At 39.9% G+C, this 14,115-nt stretch overlaps 1 protein-coding gene across 6 annotated transcripts in view; it reads right to left on the minus strand.

Moving 5' to 3' along the window:
• ELAVL4 (ELAV like RNA binding protein 4) overlaps positions 1-14,115 on the minus strand; it is a 97,575-nt gene that overhangs the window by 57,498 nt on the left and 25,962 nt on the right. The window contains exon 1 of one of the 6 annotated variants that reach the window (XM_023727091.1): positions 1,613-1,630. The exons of the other annotated variants lie outside the window; for them this stretch is intronic. The gene's annotated coding sequence lies outside the window, so the exon portion shown is untranslated. Of the gene's footprint in view, positions 1-1,612; positions 1,631-14,115 lie in introns of those variants that run through there. 6 annotated transcript variants of the gene reach the window in all.

A 14,115-nucleotide genomic window follows, 5' to 3' on the forward strand; every position in this document is an offset into this window, starting at 1 on the left:
AGGGATGAGACCAGTGGAGTATCTTAGATGGCTGCTCACAGGCTTTTAAGACCCCAGATGCTACTCACCAAGGTAGAATGTAGAACATTGTCTTATAAACTGTTTTATGCCAATTGAGCTAGATGTTCCCTGAGACCACGGTCTCCACAACCCTCTGCCCAGCAATTCAGTCCCTTAGGGAGTTTGGATGTGTCTATGGAGCTTCCATCATCACCCCCATTTTACAGATAACAAAAGACGACAGAGCAGGTAAGCTGCCAGCCTAAGGAGGGTTCCCCAGTATTCATTCATTACAGTCACTTAGTGAGCACCAACTATATGCTAGGCATACATTTAGATAATTATTTGAAATGCAGGCTTTAAGAGGGATTCATTCAAGCAGGAGGGTTGAAACTTTGGCTGGCATGGACCCCTTAGAGAACCTGTTGAATGCCTTGGCCCTTTCTCCCCAGAAAAATGTGCATGCACACATTTTACGTACACTAAAATCAATCCATTGTCCATGGATTAGGAGCCCCAGCATGATCCTTCCCATACAGGCCTGAGACATTTCTGGTGCATTTCTACCTCTGTGTAGACTAACAATATTTTTACTTCTTGATAGAAAAGTTTAGAATCTCTCCTACCACCACACACATACACTCACCCACCACCAATTAGTTGAGCATGCTGGCTGACAGCATATAGTGCCCATCGTTCTAACCAGGCCCCTCCACACCCTCATCTCACCCCAATTTAACCATCACTCAGAGGGAGAGTGTAAAGCCTGGTGGTTCAGAGCATCCTATGGTCTTCAACCCAAATCCACTGCTGTCGAGTCGATTCCAACTCCTAGTGACCCTACAGGACACACTAGAATTGTCCCACAGGGTTTCTAAGGTGGTAAATCTTTATGGAAGCAGATTGCCACATCTTTCTTCCACAGAGTAGCTGGTGGGTTCGAACCACCAACCTTTCGGTTAGCAGCCTAGTGCTTTAACCACTGTGCCACCAGGGCTCCCCCCATGGTCTTACTAGTATCAAAAGGGAATACTAATGGCACCTGCCCTCACCAAATTGTCCTGAAAGACTGAAGGAGACACTGTACGAGAAGCCCTCGGCACTGTGCCTGGCATGGTAATCCCCCTACAAATGCTAGCTTGTATTGTTAATATTATTGCAACAGGGAGAATAGAACATGGAAAAAGATAAATGTCAACACCTAAGAAATTAGGTTGGGAGTTAGAAGAGAAAAGCTAAGAGCAGTAATATAATCAAAGAGTAAACACCTTCCTTCCTTCCCAAATCACTCTTTTCATATAATTTCTTGCTTTCAGAATACATTCAGTCATTAATCAAATATTTATTGCCAAAGGGTCCATATGTCAGAGAGTGCATGTGCTGTAGCCAGTCAACTCCTTGAAGTGTATTAAGCAAGACCACTCTAAAATTCTAAAAATGTACTTAAGTACTAAAGTATTAAAAATGTCCTTAACCAGTTGCCGTCAAGTCGGTTCTGACTCATGGCGACCTCATGTGTGTCAGAGTAGGACTGTGCTCCATAGAGTTTTCAATGGCTGATTTTTCGGAAGTAGATCACCAGGACTTTCTTCTAAGGTGTCTCTGGGTAGACTTGAACTGCCAACCTCTTGGTTAGCAGCTGAGTGTGTAAACCATATGCACCACCCAGGGACTAAAAAAAAAAAAAAAAGTACTTAAAGCCCCCTTTAATATTCCTTTCATCAACTCATGAAATCCTTACACCTCCTTTCATCTCCTAGTCTTCACAATGTTTTAATTTGTTCAAGTTTGCAAAGTCAGGCTACAGTTACAGGACTGGTCCTCCTCCTGATGACTGAGGACAGAGTCATTGTCCCCGGGCCCTGGAAAGCCACATCAGAGGTGCCACCACAGCCCTCTCACTAATCCTCTCAGCCACACTGTATCATGTTCTTGCCCTAATATTTTCCATAAAAATGGCAGTCTGACAATACACTGTATTGAGCCTTGCATTTATGTATCTTAACCTAGTTTACACTGTCAGGAGTTACTTCATGAGGCAAATAAAAGTTTATAGCTTTACATTACAGGAAGCTGCCCTGATATAGAACTCCTCACTGCTGACATTCATCATCTGAGAGCCCAGTGCGGGGTGGCCAGGCACCCATCACAGCGTTCTCAGCAGCTCTCAACTCCTGGCTGTCTGGGGGAGGTCTGGCCTCACTGCTCAATTCATGCAAAGGAGTCAAGACGAAAGAACCAAGGAAGATCACAGGAATATGATGTTTCATTTCCAAGTACCCCCTCTGCTTTCAGCCCCCCTAAATGCCAGCATGCCCAGAAATGAAAAAGACGCTGAATGCACCGATTGCAAACATGTCTCAAGTGTGTAATATGAGACACACACCTGTATGTTATTAAATATTTTAGTCAGTATTTAAAGGTGTTTTCTTTTACCATGGCAGAGGGACTTTTGAAAATTTATGTATAAAAGCTAACCCTTATGTAACAGAACAAGCACTCCCGAGAGCATGAAGAATAACGTTTACCAAGGGCAGTCACTGAATCAAACCATTAAAGAAATAGATTTAAATTATTCATGAGTACAAAAATAAAAGTCCTAATTCTCTCTGTAGGCATTTCCCACTTAACCCTTATAAAATTCTGACACACAGTATGTTAGACTCTGGTGGAGCAGCCCAGACTATTGCATCTCACCCACCTTTCAAAAACCCGAAAAACGAGTCCCCAAAGTTAGAAAATTACACAGCAGGCTTTGTGTTCCTGAAGACAGACATTATTTTTAGGAATAATTCCTCACTTCTTTTCTTGCTCCTTGAAAGATACTAAAAATGTCCTTCCAAACCCACTGCCTTCGAGTCAATTCCAACTCATAGCCACCCTATAGTACAGAGTAGAACTGCCCCACAGGGTTTCCAAGGCTGTAAATCTCTACAGGAGCAGACTACCACACCTTTTTCCTGTGGAGCTGCTGGTGGGTTCCAACTGTTGACCTTTAGGTTAGCAGCCTAGCGCTTTAACCACTGTGCTGCTAGGGCTCCTAAAAATGTCCTTACAACCCCCCAATTTAATAGTTCTTTAAAGTTTCTTCCATTAACTCATGAAATCCACACCCTGCTTTCCTCCTTTTCAAGAGGCTTTAATTAGCTAAAGTCCCTTCAGGTTAATATTTTTTTTCTAAATGTTACTACTCTTTCCTGGTTATGATTCTGCCTCAAAGAAGCCCGTATTAACGTGACCCAAGAGAAGGGGCTGAGATCGATGATCTAATCACTCTAAGAAAAGGAAATTTGGAAAGACACCCCCTTACCGTCTACCAAACACACACAAATTACAGGTAATAACTCACAAAGACGACCGGAGCAGGGGATTCTGGCTGAAGACTGCACTCACGTCCCCAAAATCATTTATACAAAGTTTCTGCAGAATCTGCTGGAAGGTAACTAGGAAACTCTAGAAAAAATACTTAATGCCAACTGGGGAAAACACGCTGACAGCTTAATAATACCTTTGGGCAGATACACAAATAACCTGAAAGACCTATTTACTCTAGGAAGTTATGTGGTAAAAAATTCTCAGCACATCCTTAAAACAAGTGTATTCAATTCAACACAAGTTTATTGAGTGCTATTATAGACCAAGGTGATGTTCTAGGAGTTGGGGAAACAAATATAATGTGGTCCTGGCTCTTAGGAGGTTCAAGCTGGGGGATGGGAGAGGGTGGTATGTAAACAAGTAATTATAATGAATTGTACATACCCCTCTCTTTTAAACTATACCCTCCAGAGTTTCTCTAAATGACTCCCCGTCCTCACCAAAAGAACATAAATTAAAAACAGGCTGTTGCCCCCCACCCCGGCTTATGTACAAGATCCGGTCCTAACTGTCTGTAAGTCGAATTTGTAGGTAAGTCGGAGCAGGTTTTTATTTAGCCTTACTTTAGTGCAAGAAAAGGCTCAAAGCATTTTCAATGATTTAAAAGCTGTATGTGCAGCAAGTGAAGGTGATTTTGATGATGAATTTATTGTGAGTAGGGGTTGGTTCAATAGTTTCAAAGTGAGGGCAAATTCACATAACATTAAAGGGCAAGTAGGAGTTGTCCAAATCCTCCCTAAATCAGATGTTCGTAACCAGGGGACTGCCTGTACACAAAGACTGACCTTAAACCGGCGACCCTGGATGGTGTAAATGGTTAACCAGCTCGGCTGCTAACTGAAAGGTTGGCAGTTCGAGTCCACCTGGAGGCACCTCAGAAGAAAGGCCTAGAGAGCTACTTCTGAAAAATCAGCCATTGAAAACCTTACGGAGCACAGTTCTACTCTGACACACACAGGGTCACCATGAGTTGGAATCGACTCCATGGCAACCAGTACTGGTAACCCTATCTCACTTTGATGCGGAACTGACAGTCCTGCTTCTGGTCTAAATGCCTATGGCCTAAGCAAATGACTATCTGTAAACAATAAGGTAGGTTTGAGGCATCCCTCCTCTGAAACAGCATCTTCTTCACTGAGATGCCAAAAGTATTCTTGGTGCTGGCAGTCAGGGCTTTTAAAAAATTAGCAGCCACTGGAGAGAACAAGAGGCATTAATACTTAAAATACCAGGGCCAACATAGATATGAAAAGCATAATCAAAATTTAATTTCTCCTAGGGATTATCGACTACAATGCAGATCAACTACATTTGTGGAAAGAGACGATGGAGAAGCTGGATATCATCAGTCAGAACGAGGCCAGGGGCCAACTGCAGAACAGACCATCAATTGCTCATATGCAAGTTAACGTGGAAGGTGAATAAAATTAAAGCAAGACCACCAGAGTCAAAATACAACCTTGAGTGTATCCCACCTGAATTTAGAGACTATCTCAGGAATAGATTTGACACATTGAACACTAATGACCAAAGACCAGATGAACTGTGGGATGACATCAAGGACATCATAAATGAAGAAAACAAGAGGTCACTAAAAAGACAGGAAAGAAAGAAAAGACCAAAATAGATGTCAGAAGAGACTCTGAAACTTGCTCTTGAACATAGGGTAGCTAAAAGTGAACGGAAGAAATGGTGGAGTAAAAGAGCTGAACAGAAGATTTTAAAGGGTGGTTTGAGAAGAAAAAGTAAAGTATTATAATGAAACATGCAAAGACCTGGAGTTAGAAAACCAAAGGGAAGAACACGCTTGGCATTTTTCAAGCTGAAAGAACTGAAGAAAAAATTCAAGCCTCGAGTTGCAATACTGAAGGATTCTATGGGCAAAAAATTGAACGACACAGTAAGCATCAAAAGAAGATGGACGGAATACACAGACTCACTGTACCAAAAAGAACTGGTCAACGTTCAACCATTTCAGGAGGTAGCATATGATCAAGAACCAACAATATTGAAGGAAGAGGTCCAAGCTGCACTGAAGGTACTGGCAAAAAACAAGGATCCAGGAATTGATGAAATACCGATTGAGATGTGTCAACAAATGGATGCAGTGCTAGAAGCGCTCACTTGTCTATGCCAAGAAATTTGGAAGACAGCTACCTGGCCAACTGACTGGAAGAGAGCCATATTTGTGCCCATTGCAAAGAAAGGCGATCCAACAGAATGTGGAAATTATCGAACAATATCATTAATATCATATGTAATTAAAATTTTCCTGAAGATAATTCAAAAACAGTTGCAGCAGTACATCGACAAGGAACTGCCAGAAATTTAAGTTGGATTCAGAAGAGGACATGGAACCAGGGGTATCATTGCTGATGTCAGATGGATCTTGGCTGAGCAGAGAATTCCAGAAAGATGTTTACTTGTTTTACTGACTATGCAAAGGCATTAGACTATGTAGATCATAACAAATTATGGACAACATTGCAAAGAATGGGAATTCCAGAGCACTTAATTGTGCTCATGCGGAACCTGTCCATAAATCAAGAGGCAGTCGTTTGAAAAGAACAAGGGGATACTGCATGGTATAAAATTAGGAAAGGTATGCATCAGGGTTGTATCCTTTCACCATACTTATTCAATCTATATGCTGAGCAAATAATCCGAGAAGCTGGACTATAGGAAGAAGAATGTGGCATCAGGATTTGAAGAAGACTCATTAATAACCTGTGATGTGCCGATGACACAACCTTGCTTGCTGTAAGTGAAGAGGACTTAAAGCACTTACTGATGAAGATCAAAGATCACAGTCTTTAGTATGGATTACACGTCAACATAAAGAAAACAAAAATCCTCACGACTGGATCAATAAGCAACATCATGACGAACAGAGAAAATATTAATGTTGTCAAGGATTTCATTTTACTTGGATCCACAATCAATGCCCATGGAAGCAGCAATCAAGAAATCAAACACCGTATTGCATTGGGCAGATCTGCTGCAAAAGACCTCTTTAAAGCATTGAAAAGCAAAGATGCCACTTTAAGAAATAAGGTGTGCCTGACCCAAGCCATGGTATTTTCAGTCGCCTCCTATGCATGCAAAAGCTGGACCATGAATATGGAAGACAGAAGAAGAATCAATGCTTTGAATTACGGTGTTTGCGAAGAATATTCAATATACCATGGACTGCCAGAAGACAGATCAAACCTGTCTTGAAAGAAGTATGGCCAGAACGCTCCTTAGAAGCGAGGATGGCAAGACTTCATCTTACGTACTTTGGACATGTTATTAGGAAGGACCAGTCCCTGGAGAAGGACATCATGCTGGTAAAGTAGAGGGTCAATGCAAAAGAGGAAGACCCTCAACAAGATGGTTTAACACAGTTGCTGCAACTACGGGCTGAAGCATAGCAATGGTTGTGAGATGGCGCAGGACCAGGTAGTTTTTTGTTCTGTTGTATATAGGGTCGTTATGAATTGGAATCAACTCAACGGCACCTAACAACAACAAGGCATGCAAATGGTCGGCAGTTTGAATTCACCAGGAGCTCCTTGGAAACCCTACGGGGCAGTTCTACTCTGTCCTATAGGGTTGCTATGAGTCAGAATCAACTCGACAGCAGTGGATTTGGTTTGGTTTTGGTTTTACATCTTACATTGTGTGTTTTCAGGTTTCAGTGTGGGCCTAAAATGATTTCCTGGTGCAGTCTTTGGTAACAATAACAAAAAAACCAAACCAGTTGCTGTTCAGTTGATTTCTTGAAAGCTTTATGGAATACAGTCTTGATAAAGCCTCTATGTATTTAGTTAAAACAGACTTTTTACAGCAAACTCTCCAGTACTTCGAACAGCTTGATCACGTTTATCGTAAAGATGATGGAATATTTCCTTCATTCCCACACTGCCCCCCTTCAGTCCTCTGTTCCAAACTGGCAAATAAATAAATACAATCTCAAAGTTTCAATAAGCTGTTTTTGTTAAAGTCATATTCAAAAAAGACAAATACTTTCGTTTTAATATAAATACTTAACAATTTCACAGGCAAGCTCAGGCTTCCTGCAAAAAACATCAGCACTAATAAAAAAATCAACTGGAAAACAATTTACCTCCCATCCTACCTCTGAGTCCTTCCGAACTCTGAATATTTAATGTGGATAAAATAACAAAATGCCTAATAAGCTACGGGTACCTGTTGAGGTAGGAATCAGTTGTGATGGTAAATACGTTATCTTCACCTCCCATACAAAGAACAATTAATGAAACATTTGAAAAACTGCCCATAGACTGATTAAGTCTACTTATCTTCTGATTAAATGCAGAAACAATAGCCAATGGCACAATTCATGTAAATGTAAGTATTGTATATTTATAAAATGCCTGGCTAGTAGCTCAGAGTGTGGGGAAATACACTGAGACTTAGCTGTAAAAAGAAACGTGCTATTCTACGTGTACATTGTGATCTAAAGCATTAGGTCACGTCTCTAAATTTAAATTTTATGCACACTCAGATTAAATTCTTTATAGAAATATATTTTACTTTGAAAATAAATACTTGTTTTCTTAACAAAGCTGGAGGTGGAAATAAGGGGGAGAGTGAAGAGGAGTAGAGAGGGTTAGAATCTAGAAAAATCTGTGTAGAGCAACCTTCTCTTTGTTAAAAGGAATCGTACAATGCTAACAGCTTGAATTGTGCAATTCAAAGGAGAGAGATTATTTGTGGGCATTCTGAAGCTAAAGATACTGAGTAGATTAAAATGGTTCCCAGTATTTCAATATATGTATAAGTGGCCATGGTAAATTATACTCATGGATAATTCACACAGCCTCATTTATATTATATGTTCATTACATGTTCATTAGTGAAAAGATTTTAAATGTCATTTTGATAAGGTAGCTTTAAATTTAAAAATTACTTTATCGCCCTTCAAACTTTATTGTTAATTCTCCCCATCCCTGTGTTTCTTTTTTTTTTTTTCTTTTTAAATAAGAGAGAAACACTGGGAAAAATATTTTTGACCTGATAAGAGAACTTTATCCTTCAAACTATTTCAGAGAGCTAGTTGGGCAATATAATTCCCCTGGACACTCTCTGGGAAGGTAGAATTGGCAGAAGTCAAACTGGACCCTATCAAATCCGTGTTGGTGAGAATTCAGACATGGGCTGGGAGAAGTCTGTCTCTAAATTATTTATGGGCAACATGTTTACAAAGAAAAATAGGATTTCAAGGTTTGCCACTGTCAAGCTTTAAGGTGTAGTGAAATGGTCTTATTGGTGGAAATACAAACTGGCACAACCTTTCTGTACCTTATGTTCATATTATTTGACCCAATGACTCCAATTCTGAAGCTCAGAAAACAATACAAAATTTTGCAGATCAGAACTATGCATAATGAGGTATATCAGGAAGAGTGTATCTAGAAGGATGAAAAAAACAGGAACAACCTAAGAATCTGAGAAAGGAAATGGTTATTATATAGTTTCACAGTAAATATTCTGCAGTTGTTAAAATTATGTTTATAATGGGTTTTTATAAAATGAGAAAATGTGTATGATCATTGTAGAAAACAGGTGAAATAAGGAATGGATTATCTCAATGATACAAACATACGCAGAGTAGGAGGGAAAACCCAAAATGCTAACAACAGATGTAGGATTATAGGTGACTGTTATACTTGTCCACATCTTTATTTTCCAAGTTTTTTTTTTTTTTTTACAATAAGAATATAGCACTTTTATAATCTGAAATGTAGTTATTTCTTAAAAAGAAAGATAAATGTCAGTACTTCAAACCAGTTTGGAGCCACAGTATTAAAAACAATTCCATCCTCTCCCCAGAGCCACTCTGCAGGGCCTCTCCTTGGCCACACTCTGTTTGTTCCTACATTCGAGGACACATGGGAGCCCAAAGGAATAAAAAATCACATCTCTTGAAATAGTCTCCGGTTCCGTTTTCCCTTCACCTAAATCACTGTGAATTAGCAAGGTTACCATCTAGGTTTGCCTTATCGCCTAGCAGCAACCTTCACGAGGACAGCAAGGAGAGAAGATGATTTATAAGAAAACTGCTCCCTGGATCAGAGAGTGAAAAGTACTGATCCATTCTAAAAGCTCCTGCTGACACACTCTGATATTATGAACATTCTGCACTTGGACAAAAGCTCCCACTTTTCTTAATTACATGGTTTGAGCAGGAGCCTGCTTTCAGGATCTGCCCAATCACACAACAGCCATTTATTTCCCCAACTGCAGCTGCCAAAATTTCCCTGATCTCTGTTCTGTGCTCCATCTTCAAGGACATCTTGTGAATGTATGACACTGTCAAGCAGCATTCCACACCGTGTTTTTTAAGCTTCTCTCTCTCCTGCATACGGAGATCCTCCTAATACATATTTATTAAAAAATCATGAAAAAGAAGCAAAAGGAGACGGAAAAATGAAAATCACAAATACCCATTATCAGAATATTTCTGTCTGCTTCGAGGCAAAATGCCTTATTACGACAGCGAACCACTACCTAATATTCTCTGTCCTCCGTGTGACAGGTTTGCTTTTGTTTTGTGGACACTGAATCTTGTAATTCACTGGGGTCCCTCTTTGTAATGCTGTTAGGAAAAATGAGTGTCAAATCTGCAACCTGCTATGTGCAAGAGCACGGGACCCCACTACAAACTTTTTAAAAAACATGAACCTTATCTCTGAACTTATCGTACTTTTATATTTTCTTAATTTTCCTTCATTTTAATTTCTTCATTGCTCTATTTTAAAAAATCTTGCTGCCTCTTAAAAACAGAATTTGGATTAAAAGAGGGAATAAATAAACTCGAATTTCTGTTCTAACAATCTTTGCCCTTTTCAAAACATGCTTTTGTGAAATCTCACTTATTCATAGTAATTGGGAAACAATTTACTTTTTTGGGTTTTTTTCTTTTTTATTGTTGTGAAAATATATATAACACAACATTTGTCAATTCAACGTTTTTCACATGTACAATTCAGTGAGACCAATTAGATCAATTATGTTGTGCAACCATCACCAGCATCCTTTGCCAAATTTTCCATCACCATAGACAGATAAAATTCAGAAATAGTAAGACTTTTTAAAAACATGATGAAGTTTCAAAATTATTACACTTATACTATAATTCAAACTGCATAATATATAATTATCAGATAAGGAACTTCAGGAACTAATTTAATATGTTAATTATAAGAATAATTTGGATATGACACATGTATATATACTAAGGTATTTGAAAAGAATTCACATTCTTTGAGGAGGATAGCCACGTCCTTTGAAATTACAGATACAAAGTAAGTTTGCTTGGAAAACTCTTCCAATTCTTGATCTTTCTTTTTATCCTAGGAATTTGCCTTTTAAGAAAGTGAAAGGCTAGCAATATTCAAAATTTCTTTAGTTCCAGAAATATTTTAAAGCAAGTTATGAGCCACAATCTTAAAATATAGTGCTTCATTTGAACAACCCCTCCCCGCAACTGAAGCTAGCTCTTAAAAGAAGACAAGCAGTGCAAAAGAACAAAAGCCATGCTAAGTTCGGTAACATTAATGAGTTTCTACAAAGGGCCAGGAACCATTATGTTACATGCAGGGGATAGGAAGGAGAGAAAAGAGTTATTGCCTGCAAGGAATTAAATAAGTAAGTAAATAAGTAATTACTAGACGATGTCATAAATGTGATAATGGAAAAATACATACAAAGTGCCTAGCAAAATACCTACCTGCCCGGATCATGGCAAAGACTCAATAAATGGAGATCCTGTTATAATGATGATTAAAAAGTGCTTTTAGTTATACAGGAAAAATATTTAGCTCAAGTAATTATTATTAACTCCTTCTAATATTAATGATAACACCAGTACCAGTTGCTAGCTATCAGGTTGACTCTGACTCATGGTGACCCCATGGGTGTCAGAGTAGAACTGTGGCTCCACGGGGTTTTCAATGACTAATTTTTCACAAGTAGGTCACCATGCCTTTCTTCCAAGGTGCCTCTAGGTGGACTGGAACTTCCAACCTTTTGGTCAACCGCCGAGTGTGCTAATCCATCTGCATTACCCAAGGACTCCAAATACTAATGATAGTAAGCACATAATAAATGGTGATATGGGCCTTCACGTACATTACTTCACTTAGTTCTCCCACATCTTTACAAACTGGGTATTCTTATTCCCCTCCCACTCCCCCCCAACCCCAGAGAAAGCGGAGGCTGTGTCCTTTCCTAAATCTCCAAGTCTGAGGCAAGAGTTCTTACACCATAAAATGAAACCTAGTTAGTTTTAAAGAAAGTAAATGATCTAATCCGATTAAAACCATTCTAACCCTTCTGACCCGGAACTGAAGCTATTCCCCAGACCACCTTTCAGCCAAACAATAGACAGGCCCATAAAATAAACAATAACACCAGACAGGACCTTGTTCCTTGGAACAATCAATTATACGAGACCAAAAAGATAACATTTGCCCAAAGGCAAAGTTGAGAAGGCAAGAAGGCGTAGAAAATCAGAAAGGAAACGGGGATTCCAGGGTGGAAATGGGGAGAGCGCTGACACATCGAGGGGAATGCAACCAATGTCATGGAACACTTTATGTACAAACTATCGAATGCGAAACTAATTTGCTCTGTAAACTTTCACCTAAAACACACACAGACACATACACACACAAAATAAACATTCAAGGCTGTGTATCTGTTGTCTATTACTTGTTAAATACTGCGAAACAAGTGGATGTTACAGGAAAGATCTTAATTCAAAATTCTACATGGCATAATGGAACTACTATGCGTTTTGGAGTTGAAATGACCCAGGTTTGAAAAACCAGCTCCAATCTTGACCTTGGGTTAAGCCACTTAGAGAGCTGCAATTTAAATTTACTCATCTGAAAAATCTGAACAGTTCCATCTGCCTTGCAGGGTTGTGGTCAGGATTAAAAATAGCAAATTTCAGGCATCTGGCTCAGAGCTTGGCACACAGTAAGTACTCAATACATGTTCATTCCCCCAGTCTAACATGTAACATTCTGAAAATATGTGCCCATTAAAATCTGCTGCAGGTGGCAAAGTTGATTATTCTAAGAGCTGATAAGATTTATCCTTGGAATTTAATTTCTGAAATAGAAAAGAACACTTAAAACGTTACTACTCATCATCTATGCCAATAGCTATTTTCTTCATTTTCAAAATGCTTCACAAACATTAACTAATAAGTTCTCACAACAATGCCAGTGAAAAACACATGGCAAAGGGGGAGGGGTTAAGTAAACTCTAAAAATGGATAATTAAAGTACCGTTTTTGTCACAGACACAACTTGTGCTGTGCCCTTCCAAAAAACCTTCCACTGTGAATGGGTTAAAGTTAGACACTTCAAATGTAATAAGCACAGCCATTAGGGTTTCTGACTCCCCTCCAGGAAAACCCTGATGTTTTCATGGGAAATTTCAGAAAATTGCCACAGTGCACTCGGTATACTGATAAAACACCAAAAACCACTTGTCGTTGAGTGGATTCCAACTCACAGCAACCTCATGCGTGTCAGAGTAGCACCGTGCTCCATAGGCTTTTCAATGAATTGTTTTTCGGAAGTAGATCACCAGGCCTTTTTTTCAAGGTGCCTCTGGGTGGACCTTTCAGTTAGCAGCTGAGCATGTTAACCATTTGCACTACCCAGGGGTTCCTGTATAGTAGCAGAGGGCATTTCTGGCTTTCCACATGGATCTGTTCAGGAAGAGCAGGGGTTGTTCTTGGTCCACCCTCCACCATTTGGACTGAGCCTTCCTTCCTGTGAACCCCAAGGAACATTACACTGACAGAATGAGCTTCAAAAGAATTTTCCAGAGCACAGTCAGAAAGGTGCGGTGGAGAGTACAGAGATAACAGAGCAAGTGTCATCCCTCTGCAGAAATGAGAGTAACCCTTATCAATTCATTAGATCACATGTTAGACTCAGGGCATTTTGTAAGAACATTCACACCCATTACCTCATTTAATTGGCATGAAGAACCTAAAAGATGGGTGGGTTTTTCCTCTCTAGTCACTTGGATTTTACAGATGAGAAAACTAAGGGGTAAGGAGCAAACAAAGGCGTAAAGTGACTAGCTTCTGTTCACAGGGTGCAGAGCTGAAGAGTGGTCTCCCATCACTGACTCCCATCTTCCTCCTTTACCCACCTTTATCCATAAGCCCCAGAAGGCACATTCTGGGCAGCATCCTTCTGCAGCCAGCAATGACAAACCAGGACACACCATGTTCTCCCTCGGTGCCATACTCAGCACTAGCACTCCCTTCGGCCTACAAAGCCCTGTCTCTCTCTGCCATCAAGTCAAACATGCCCTTTCCCAATTCCCCAATCACGTCGACCCACGTACACATTTCCGTCATGGACATTTACTACACAGCATCAGCACTCTCCCGTTTCCTGTCTGACCCTGTTACTGGACTGTGAGCTCCCTGAGGACAGGGACTGATTCATGTGTAATCCGAGGGACCAATGCAGAGCTCCAGTTTTTGTTGGTAGAATAAATGACTGAACGGATGACTCTCTAGGTCCTCATCTGCTTGCCACAGCCAAATATGGTTTCCTTTGCTCTGTTCCCCACCTTTCTGCTCTCACCATAAACCTCTGTCACATCTCTCCTCTTCAACATCAATTTAAAAACAGAAGCACTTTCCTCTTTTAAAGTTATATTGCCCTCATTGTCTCCCTCAGCTTCTTCCAAACTGTC

The sequence above is a fragment of the Trichechus manatus genome, unplaced genomic scaffold, assembly GCF_000243295.1.
Source record: "Trichechus manatus latirostris isolate Lorelei unplaced genomic scaffold, TriManLat1.0 scaffold00015, whole genome shotgun sequence".
Classification (NCBI taxonomy): Eukaryota; Metazoa; Chordata; class Mammalia; order Sirenia; family Trichechidae; genus Trichechus; species Trichechus manatus.